This window comes from Triticum aestivum, chromosome 7A (assembly GCF_018294505.1).
Source record: "Triticum aestivum cultivar Chinese Spring chromosome 7A, IWGSC CS RefSeq v2.1, whole genome shotgun sequence".
Taxonomy (NCBI): Eukaryota; Viridiplantae; Streptophyta; class Magnoliopsida; order Poales; family Poaceae; genus Triticum; species Triticum aestivum.
In genome coordinates, this window is record NC_057812.1 from 726,937,001 (window position 1) to 726,949,375 (window position 12,375).

Genomic DNA, 12,375 nt, shown 5'->3' on the forward strand with positions numbered 1-12,375 from the left:
GCCGTCAAGTCAAGTCCTAAACTTTAGTTTATTTTATTATTAAGCCAGCAAGCCTACTCTTTCTACCCTAAATTTATGTTATTTTAGTAACCCAGAAGGCCTGCTCTTGCTACCCTAACTTTAGTTATTGTTATTAAAGCCAGCAAGCCTTTTCTACCCTTATTTTATTTTATTTTATCAAGACAGCAAGACTGCCTTTTCTAAGCTAACTACTACTGCTAAGTAGCACTGATTTATGTTCATTCCATGCCAATTTAAGTTCAATTTCCCACATATATATACATGTTTTTTTTGCGAAAAATATATACATGTGTTTTCAAAAAAAAAAAAACCATTATCCATTTACACTGTGGAGTCCCTTTGATTAGCTAAACTTATCACTCGAGATAAGATATTGTATATTGTAGAATTGTGTCGTACTTGATAGTAATACATAGGTGCCTTGATGTAAAATTCAACAGTGGAGATTGCAACGTCTTGGTACTAAAGAGAGCGGCTCTCTTTCCCCTACCAAGGAAGCAAGCATGACAGACTATGCTTATATTTAACGAAGCAAGCAAGGTAAAAAAAAAACCACTAGAGTATACTAAATAAGTTATTCGAGAGCGGAGTGGAAGCCGGCGGGTGGGTGCTTTTGATTCAGTGGCGGCCAAAGTCAAAGGTACCGCTCGACGTGGGGTGCCAGATTTCGGAGCAAAACTTGCAATTGTTCCTGCACCGAGCTGCATGCAAAATTGCAAATAACCAAGTGTGTCAACATGTGCGTGTGCGCCCAGAAGAGAGAAAGGAAGTAGGATTACGTACTGGATGGTCCTCCTAGCATGACACAGTGCTGCACGGACTCTGGGCGGCTGCTGCCGAGGATCTCGGCAAAGAAGAGCCTTGTCCCATGTGGTCCTGCATCAGCCCTAAAATTAACGTGGAAACACAGGCGGCCGTCGTCGGCATCCACCGAGCGGCAGGAGAAGGCGTGGCTGTCGACAGGATCCAAAATCCTCGAGATCAACACCCTACATAACGTAATCATTCAAAGCATGGCCATCAATCATCAGTACTTAACCGAGATGGGAGGAGGAAGAAGAAGAAGAAGACGATGATGATGGAGTAGCTATAAGATAAGATGCACTAGTACTCCCTCCGATTTTATTTAGTCTGTATATTAGGTTTGATCGAAGTCAAACTTTACAAAGTTTGACCAAGTTTATAGAAAAATATATAAACATTTATCATAACAAATCTATACGATGTGAAAGTACATTCAATAATGAATCTGGTGGTATTGATTTTTATTGTATATGTTAATATTTTTGTTTATAAACTTAGTCAAAGTTTACAAAGCTTGACTTTGACCAAAGCTAATATGCGGACTAAATAAAAACAGAGGAAGTACATGAGATGCGCTGTAGTGCTGGGCTGCCAGCCTGCTGCAGCGGTCCGTCTGGCTCTCACCACTAAATGCCATAGCTTCCCGGCCGGGCTGGTGTGGTGTGGTGTGGTGTGGTGAAGTGTAGTGCTTGTGATGCGAGAGCGCTCATCTCTGTATGTATATATACAATAGTAGGGAAAAGGCAAATCGACCCATCATCAGGAGCCTATGATCCACCCGGGTGCGTTCAATTCGTGTGTTTCCACCTATCATCATCCAACATGCATGCGAATTTGGTAGCCCATCAGATTAAAGAGAACCAGCATGCATGTCCAAGCATGCATCGGTGATGCCTGCCCGCATGTCCAAGCACGCACAGTACGTAGCATGCATTCTGCAGCTGATTTCCGTTTTTCTTTTTAAAGACAGCCCGAGCATGCGTTTCGGACATAGGAAATTGTTGCTTGATCCAAATGACGCTACGTACCTCAAGACCGTGAAGCGACATGCCAACCGTGTGTGAGAGTGAGGGAGCCAAACCAAGCTTGTGAAACTGCTAGAGCACCTACCGCCGGGCGCCTCAAACCGGCCCCAAACGTCGGAGCAGACGGATCGGTCACTGACATGATTATCGTCTAGTCTCCCCCGTCATTTACTAAGTTTCATTGTCACAAGATTATCGTTCAGTCTCCCGTCATGAACTAAGTTTCATGGTGACAATATTATCGTTCAGTCTCCCATCATACACTAAGTATCGTGGTGACAAGATTATGGTCCAGTCTCTCGTAATGTACTAAGTTTTGTAGTGACAAGATTATCGTTTTGCCTCCCATCATACACTAAGTTTCGTAGTGACAAGATTATCGTTCAGTCTCCCATCATGATACAAGTTTCGTAGTGACAAGATTATTGCTCTGTCCCAGTCACATACTAAGTTTCGTAGTGACAAGATTATCGTTCAGTCTCCCATCATGTGGTTCCTCCAACATAACCTTTGACAAACTCATTCCTATTAACCGCGGATACAAACGAGAATTAGTGAGCACTATAGAGTGAAGAACACCACAAAAGATTCACCACTGGTATTAAGGGCGCATGCTTATCTTCTCCCAAAACTAAACCCTTCTTGGTATTCTAGGGAAATAATATATAATAAATCACAATGTGGACAAGCTTAAGACAGAAGAAAAAAGGATGATCATTATGCTGTGGTGTTATCTTGACTGGCCCCGCGTCGTCCGCGTGGGCGACTCGGGCGGCAACTCATATCCCTTTTTCCCGGCAGTTTCCATTGCGCCCTTCCCTGGACGCCGCCGGGCTCACCCGAGTGGCTGACTGCTGCGGCGGGGTTCCATTCCCCTGGCGATTTGGATAGCATTTGGGTATGTATAGGTGGCGGCTTGGAGGTTGTGCAGGCGGAAATTGCAGCGACGGCAGCGGGGCGGTCCACCTAAGGCTTGATCCGGCTGATGCATGGCTATTGGGTGGTAACGGCTGATTTGTGGCTATTGCCGGCTACCACACATGAATGACATGGTCACCAACGGAAGCAACCACCTGCGGCAACATCAATTCCTCGGGAGGAGCACTACAAACGTTCTTGTCTTCCCCATCATGGAGTGAAGGCCCGCTCGCACTCGTGTGAATGATCGCTTCATGTGGAATCCGCCATCTAGGGCAGCCTAGCGGGTACTACCAAGCGTCTGACTCCATTTCTTAACAAAAGCAAGTCCTTTTTGTTAGGCACCTCTCATTTTTATTCTTCCGGATACTCCGGGTATTTGGACATTCAAAGATCTGATAGTTTGGTACCTTCGGGTGTTTAGCGCACTTTGGTAAACTACAGCTGCTTCCCGTTCATTCAAATTTTGAAATCACTTCTGGTCTTATTTCTAGGTACGGTCGAGAAGCTTTATTCATGTTCCAACGGTCAGATTTCCACCTTTTATGTAAATAGACGCCCACACCCTTGGTGGTAAGAGGTTTTTTTTATTGGGACCCATCGCTTATTTTTTTTTATCTAAACTGTGTTTGATTCTTGAGAGAGAGAGAGAGAGAGGGAGGGAGAGAGAGAGATTTCAATGGGCTATCCAGAGTTGGTTGAAGATTTTTTTGGTGAGTTAATCTTGGTGACCTTGCTTTGCTTGTTATTCTTCGAGTGTGTGAGCCTCCTAGTCTGTTTGGTACTTGAAAGCCTTCTATGACCGGCCTCACACAATGTTCCATCCTTTGGGTGCTTCACGTCTTGTGGACATGCATGGCACAGTCTGTTGTAAACAAGAATAATTTCCTTGTCATAATAGACATCTTCGACGCCCCGAATCCCACCTATATACATATAAACAAAAATAACATTAGCCAACCTTGCATCCATCTCCTCGTGCCCAGGACATTTTAAAAACTAATTTAGACTCGTCGAATGCCAATACATTGTCAAGATACAACGAAAAAATATAGAGATACTTATCAAACCATTGGTGTAATATAAACGTGCGTCAAACATGATGTCATGAACTTCAGGATATATGAACTTTATTACGGCCAGTGGATCAAAGGAAGTTCATAAGCACATATTGGGGTTGACTGATTATTCCGCCCGACTCCGCCTCCTCCCGTTCCTCGGCGCGGATTTTTTTTAGATGATCTTGGGTGATGCTATGTCTCGCCTCATCCGAGAAAGTATTTTTTTAGACATTATAAGTGGGCCGGCCCAGCAGCCATTCCTCGGGCTGACGCCATGACGAGGTCACACACGTTTCTTTTTAATTCTAAAAATACACACGCTTTTTCATTTGTTTATATTTCCAAAATATAAATTACATATATTTTACAAAATAATTAAGTTACTGTTTCTAAAGTATTTATCGCACATTAAAAATGTGTTCATGCGGCATATCAAAAATGTTGGCTCAACTTCTAGAAAATGCTTGTACAATACAAAAAAAATGCATGTGCCATTTAAAAAAGATTCACACTTTCAGAAACATGTAAGTGCCATTTTCGGCACATGTTATGCAATGTAAAAAAATGTTTGTGTGATTTTTTTGAAAAATGTTTCATATGAAAAAAATGTACATTACATTTTTAAATATTCAGCACTTCAAAGTTATGTTTGTGACATTTAAAAACCTTTTCCCTTTTAATGTACATTGGACTAGTTTCACTTTAAACCTTTTCTATGTTGAATATAAACCATTGAAAACATCTATATTTATTGTTTTCAGAAAGATGCATGAGAAAATTGCAATTAATTTCATCCAGATGGTACGTATTGCACTCTTTGTTTTTTAATATAACAATTATAAGCGATTGGTGATACGATTGTAAAAATTATATTCTTTATGTTGCCTCTGAGTGCTATAATCTTTGTAAGACGTTGTGAAATTGGACTGTGTACCTAATGAACTCATATCAAATCTCGTAGTTGGCTATGCGCATCAACCGACATAGAGGCCGTAGGTGCTAATCTCGTTTTTCGAAAACGAAAAACATCAAGCGGTGAGCCAATGAATGAACCCATCTGCTAAATTTTCTGGCTCCGCTCCTTTTTCTGCCACGGTCCGGGAGATGCCTATCATGTTGAGCCTTCTGAGCACCTCAAGCTATGGGTGGCTCTTGCCCAAGCCTTAAAAATCTCTAGGACTTTTGAGCCCATGCCCAAGCCTCGTGCCTCCCCTTCTTAGGTATAAGTCGATGTCCCTTTCCCTTTTTTTCTCACTCTTCCTTTGCACTTCTGTGGGTTGTTGGTAGGGTACATGCATCGATAGCTACACGAGGATGGGCTGCGGGATAGGAGGTACCAGACTAAGCCTGCGGTGGCTGCTGCTTTTGTCGTTGCCCTGCTGCCTCCTTCCGATGTGGGCCGGGCAGCGTGTGTATTGATACGGAGTGTCGATGCAGCCTAGGATGAGCAATATGGCACTGTGCGACATGTCATGTATGGCTCCTCACTCACGAGAAAATGGCTGGTCATCGGGATGCCCAGTCCCATGCTTTATGCAAACTAAATCAAAATTAATTGCAAACAAAACTTCCCCTGGGACTGTTGCTAGTTGGACGCACTTGTTGTTTCGAGCAAGCCATGGATTGATGCTTGTTGGTGGTGGGGGAGTATAAACTTTTTCATTCTGTTTGGGAACCGCCTATAATGTGTGTAGCATGGAAGATATCGCCATCTCTTAGTTGTTATGTTGACAATGAAAGTATACCGCTCAAAATATTATTTATCTCTATTTCAAAACCGAGCTCTGGCGCCTCTACAAATCCCTGCTTCCCTCTGCGAAAGGCCTATCTATTTACTTTTATGTTGAGTCATCACCCTCTTATCAAAAGCACTAGCTGGAGAGCGCAGCTGTCATTTGCATCCATATTGGGTATGACTATGATTGGATCTCTTTTGCCATGAATTACAATGTCTAGTTAGTCCTTGATCTTTAAAGATGCTCTGCATTTATGTTTTGCGGTCTCATAAAGGGCTAGCGAGATACCATCTTGTTATATCATATTATGATTGTTTTGAGAAAGTGTTGTCATCCGAGATTTATTATTATCTCTCGCTAGTTGATTATGCCATTGATATGAGTAAACATGAGACCTGAGAATTATTGCAAATGTGGTTAGTTATGATATTTGCTAAAAACTTGAATGTTGCCTTTACATATTTACAACAACAAGAGCAAACAGAGTTTGTAAAAGTTTTTCTTTATCTCTTTTAGTTTATCAACTGAATTGCTTGAGGACAAGCAAAGGTTTAAGCTTGGGGGAGTTGATACGTCTCCGTCGTATCTACTTTTCCAAACACTTTTGCCCTTGCTTTGGAATCTAACTTGCATGATTTGAATGGAACTAACCCGGACTGACGCTGTTTTCAGCAGAATTGCCATGATGTTGTTTTATGTGCAGAAAACAAAAGTTCTCGGAATGACCTAAAACTCCACGGAATATCAAGTTAAAAATAATAAAAAATCCTCGCCTAAGATGAAGACCAGGGGGCCCACACCCTGTCCACGAGGGTGGGGGCGCCCCCCCCCCCCAGGGCGCGCCCCTACCTCGTGGGCCCCCTGGAGCTCCTCCGACGGCAACTTAAACTCTATATATTTGCTTCCGGCGAGAAAAAATAAGAGAGAAGAAATCATCACGTTTTACGATACAGAGCCGCCGCCAAGCCCTAAAACCTCTCAGGAGGGCTGATCTGGAGTCCGTTCGGGGCTCCGAAGAGGGGGATTCGTCGTCATCGTCATCATCAACCATCCTCCATAACCAATTTCATGATGCTCACCGTCGTGCATGAGTAATTCCATCGTAGGCTTGCTGGACGGTGATGGGTTGGATGAGATTTATCATGTGAGTTAGTTTTGTTAGGGTTTGATCCCTAGTATCCATGATGTTGCTATGACTTTGCTATGCTTAATGCTTGTCACTAGGGTCCGAGTGCCATGATTTCAGATCTGAACCTATTATGTTTTCATGAATATATGTGAGATCTTGATCCTATCTTGCAAGTCTATAGTCACCTACTATGTGTTATGATCCGGCAACCCCGAAGTGACAATAATAGGGACCACTCTCGGTGATGACCATAGTTTGAGGAGTTCATGTATTCACTATGTGTTAATGCTTTGTTCCGGTTCTCTATTAAACGGAGGCCTTAATATCCCTTAGTTTCCATTAGGACCCCGCTGCCACGGGAGGGTAGGACAAAAAATGTCATGCAAGTTCTTTTCCATAAGAACGTATGACTATCACTAGTGCAGAACCGGGCAATAGCACCGGTTTGTAAGGCCCTTCAGTACCGGTTCAGCACTAACCAGTGCTAAAGGGCAACCACGTGGCACGAGCCAGCTCCGGGGGCAGAGAGCCCTTTAGTACCGGTTGGTGAAACCAACCGGTATTAAAAGGTTGGGGGGTTTGGGGTTTATGATTTATTTTTCATTTAATTTTGTGTTTTCCATTTAATTCTTTTTTGTTTGCTAGTATTTTACGATACTACACATTGTACACGTTATGCATATATATATATATATATAATTTCTAGTAGAACCGATCATATATATATATATCATCAAATGTCTCACAAACCACCATATTAATTCACACATACACACATGTATATATATATATATACAATTAGCTAGCTATATACAATTTCTCCTACATGTTGCCTTCGGAGCCAGTGGCATTAGCCTAATTGGTGCCTTCGGAGGACGATGACAATTGGAAGTGGTTCATGGGGGCGGTAGCGGGTAATGGTATTCTCCCTTCGGATCTATGACCTGGTAGAGCAAAAATCCCGCTATTTCCTCTTGAAGTGCTTGTACGCGCTCCATTTGTAGGAGCTTCTCCCGCACCTCTGTGAACTGTTAAGAAGGAGATCAATATGCATGTGTATTAGTTGTGTGACTAGATATCAATAATGGTGTAAAAATTGTGAATAGTGTTCTGACAAACGTACCCATTCCCGTCTTTGAGATCTGCTCCTTTCGGATGCCATTATGCGAATGTTCTCGCAAACGCAGTATGCACACAGATCAGTCCCCTGCGCCTGCTGAAGGGCCTTTACGCGGATGGAATTTGATCAGATAATAATTAATCAAGCATGATAATTAAAGAGATGGCAGCTAGCTAGCTAGTTAGTACTACCTAATTACTTACCTTGGGTCGAAACCATTTCAGCTTTCGTTTCCATTGGCCTGGAGTGACGCTGATGAACCTTGCCCAAGCCCTGCCCGCCGACAAAGAAAATGAATAAAGGGGTTATTAAATAGTTCATATCAGGAAATGACGAACTAAATAGGCCGAGATATATAGTTAATAATGATTGAAATTACCTGTTGACTATCCCAAACAAGATGTTGTAGTCAGTTTTTATTTTGAGTAGTGAGTCCTGTATTTCAACTGTTCCAGTGTCAACTTTAATGATACACAAGATCCAGTGAAATCTGCATGCACACACGTTTGCATGTCTTAATTAAGCGGGCATATGTAAGCAAAAACATGTAGCTAGCTAGTAGGCAAAACAGAGAATTTGTAGTACAAGACAGTGTGACTCACTGGAAGTTGTAAGGAAGTAGTATATCGTCATTGCTATTGAGGCGCTTTAAGAACTCTATTATGCTGTCCTCTACACTTTTTTCATGATATGCATCTATTTTCCATGTGTGTTCATTAACGGTGTTTGGGTCAATGAACCCAATGCCATAGCGTCCACCTTTTTTCATTTCATACATCTTCATCCTGCATAATACCACAGAAAAGAATATAGTGAGGATAATTATAGGTAATGATTGATCAAAAGGATCACTACAGCTAGCTTGAGACTTAAATTACAGAAAGAAATCACTTATAGACAATAGCAACTGACGATAGATTTGTCGAGTGCGTCTTGATTGTATAACTGAAACAGTTCAGAATACTCAACGGACACAACTTTCTCATGGTAGTCATGATCCTTCTTGACATCCACCATGAGGGACTCTCAATTGGAAATCTTGGTAATGTCCATGTACCATTGATGCAATTCATACATTCTAGTTGGGAGCTTCTTGACCTCGTCTGGCTCGACCAAAGGTTAGCCCCGGACATATTTCCGTTTTATTTCCTCCTCTCTAAGCAGAGGCATGGGCTCGATCTCGAGGAGTTGTCCAACAGTGATCTTGAGAATTTCAGCCTGTGTTATATGCTCCTCGGTTATTACCACATTGCCCACCTCGGATACGTTAACGGTTTGCCCACAATAATATTGGGCGCACGTACTCTTATGTGTTGTTGGCACAACAAGCGTGGGGATCGATTGCGCCGCCTGTTCTCCCAGCTGGGGAACGGTTTTCCCGTAGTTTTTGATAGCTGCTTGTTGTTTGCTCGAGCTCGAGCTCGCCTCCTTCTGTAGGCGTGCTCGATTTAACTTCCTGATGTGGCGCTCATAGTCTGTGTCAACAGGCTTGGGAGTTGGTGGTTGAGCCATATGAATGAAGTGGTCAATCTTTTCCTCAGGCACTTTCTCCCTTGGCGGCGATGGTGGTTTCGGTGCAAAATGGGCTTCCACCTCGGCCTTTGATATGGCTGCGGTTTCCTCCTCAGACTTGTCATAAGGCCTCTGTGGAAGAGGCGCGAGGCTTCTTGGACCATATTTATATCGCTTGCCTCCGCCTATACTTCATGTACTACCTCGACTCATACCGCTACACACCATAGTTGCGGCGTGTCTCTTCTGTGATTGCTGAGGCGGCGGAGACGGCTGACGTGGCTGAGTTGGACGACGAGGAGTGGCCTGAAGCTGTGCCGGACTTGGAGGAGGAGTGGCCTGAAGTTGTGTCGGACTTGGAGGAGGAGTGGACGTCTGACGCTGTGTCGGACTTGGAGGAGCAGTGGCCTGACACTTTGTCGGACTTGGAGGAGGAGGAGTGGCCTCACGCGTTGGTGGACTTGGAGGAGCGGGAGTCTGCTGACTCGGTGGCGGATTTCGACGAGGAGTCGGGTGACTCGGTGTCGGTGGCCTTCGAAAGACGATGCAATCCTTTCTCCATATGATGACACGATGTATGGCCTCTCCCAATGTGTGCTCGTCGTCACCTCCAGGAATGTCAAGCTGTAGCCCCGAATATGGGTCCACCACCTCATCAACCAAGACACGAGCATAGCCCGCTGGAATCGGGTTGCAATGGAAGGTTGCCTCGGGGGGATTTGTAAAAGCAATGGCGTCCGCCACCTTCATGGATATGTTCTTCATTTTGAAGTGTAGCTCGCAGTTAGTATTCTCAATGATGTCATCCACGGGGTATCTATCCAGCATTGCGTCGCCCAGGGCGGAACCCACGCTGCTTCTCGGCATGGATGGGGCGGTGCTATCCAATGCTGGATCATCCGCTAGCCGCTGCAGCTGCTGAGACCCCCTTTGCTGGCTAAGTGAGTCGATCTGCTCCTGCTGCCGCTGGAATTTGACTGCCAAGTCCGCGTTCTTTGATTCTAGGCCTTGAAGGCGTTCATAGTCCAGCTTCCTCTGCTCCTCCTCCTTCTTCCTCTTCTTCTCCTTCGCAATCTTCCTTCTCGCACAGGTTCTGTAGTCGGCGTTCCAGTCCTAAAACCCCTCATACCACGGCATAGCGCCCATGCCTCGTGTTCTTCCCGGGTGTTCAGGATTTCCCAGGGCACGCGTAAGCTCGTCGTTCTCTCTGTTGGGCTCGAACACCCCCGATCGAGCCTCTTCTATTGCAACAAGTATCTTATCTTCGGCTCCGTCCAGACATGCCTTCTTCGAAACTTTGCCTGTCTTCGGGTCCAACTCCCCCCCATGCGCATAGAACCAAGTCCTGCACCCGGGGGGGGGAGGGTAGCTCAATGTTTCTGGAGTGACACCTGCATCCAACATCTCTTTCTCAGACTTATCCCACTTAGGCATTCCCACCGCATAGCCACCTGACCCCAGCTTATGGAACTTATCCTTTTTTGCGGCATTGGCCTTGTTTATTCTCGACCGTTCCTTAGATAATTCTGAATTCTTGAATTTCACGAAATCGTCCCAATGAGCACTTTGCTTCTCTAGTGTTCCCTCGAATACTGGAGTCTTCCTTCCTTCCTTGACGTACTTGGCCCATTCATGATTCTTGTGGTTTTTGAATGCAACCGCCATCTTCCTAAGAGCAGCTTCCTTGACTTTCTCCATATCTGCATCTGTGAAATGATCTGGTAGGGTGAAATGTTCCATGAGCGTTTCCCAAAGCAGAAGTTTTTGTCTGTCGTCGACAAAAGTAACTCCTGGACGTGGCTTTGCTGGCTGTCTCCATTCATGAAGGGGGATTGGGAGTAGGTCCTTCACAAGAACTCCGCACTGACGAACGAACTTGTCCGCAATCTTCTTAGGCGCTAATGGTTTGCCATTAGGTCTGGTGGCCTTGATATTGTACTTTACGCCCTCCTTCAACTTTTTGTTCGGGCCTCGTTTCCTGTTGCCTGAAGATTTGCTCGATCCGGATGGCTGAAAGAAGAAAGATCGATTCATTAATATATCTTCAAGTTATTTAAAACATGTGATGATCACCAGATGCCTGCTTATATAAATATATACCTCGCCGGTCTTTGTTGTTTCAAGATCAACATTTTATTCGTCATGTTCATAGTTCATGACTTCATCAATTCGGTCGTCGCGATCGAATATCATATCACCCTCCCGGGTGTTGTTTAGATATTCGGAGCCGTCATAATCTTCTTCATTCTGATCATCATCTGGCCCGCGAGGATTGCTTATGATATTGAACAGGGCCTCTTCTCCCTCTCTGCCGGTATTGTCCGCCATAGTTTTTGTTTAACTAATCCAAAAGAAATATATTCAAATTACAATGCATGGATGCAATCAATTAATAAGGAAAAATTAAATCAATCATAGTACATAATAAGCATCATCGAATATAATCTCGAATACGTCGTCTCGAATAATAGATATAATCTTGAATACATCGTCTCGAATAATAGATATAATCTTGAATACATCGTCTCGAATAATAGATATAATATCGAATACATCACTAGCTAGCTAGCTAGCAAGCTAATAAAGATCGGATACTACAGAGTAATCTAGGCCACTCGCGGTTCCTGAGGTGCGGGCGGTGGACACCCAAAGAAAAGGAACCATCACGTGATCATAGCTCGGGTGATCTCCCAAAAGAACCTGCCAGGTATTGGAGAACCTGACGTCCATAGCAGCCATGTAGCGATGGACGTGCTCGCCCTCCTCCCTGACACGGCGACGTACCACCTCCGGCGGGGCCGGCTCCCTCCGCACCAAAAGTGGCCCATGCGAACGCTACCAAAGGAGATCAGGGTCGATGACGGGACCCGGCGCCGGGTACCTCATCAAGTGTCGCGCCCCTCCAGGCAGCACCTCCCAGTGCCAGCCCGGCGGAGCCCAATCCCAGACATGGGTCAGTCGGACGTCATCGCGGAAGGGTCGATGGCGAGGATACGGGCCGGGCATCGTCGAGAACAAATACTATGCCCGTAAAAAGTAACATTTTTTA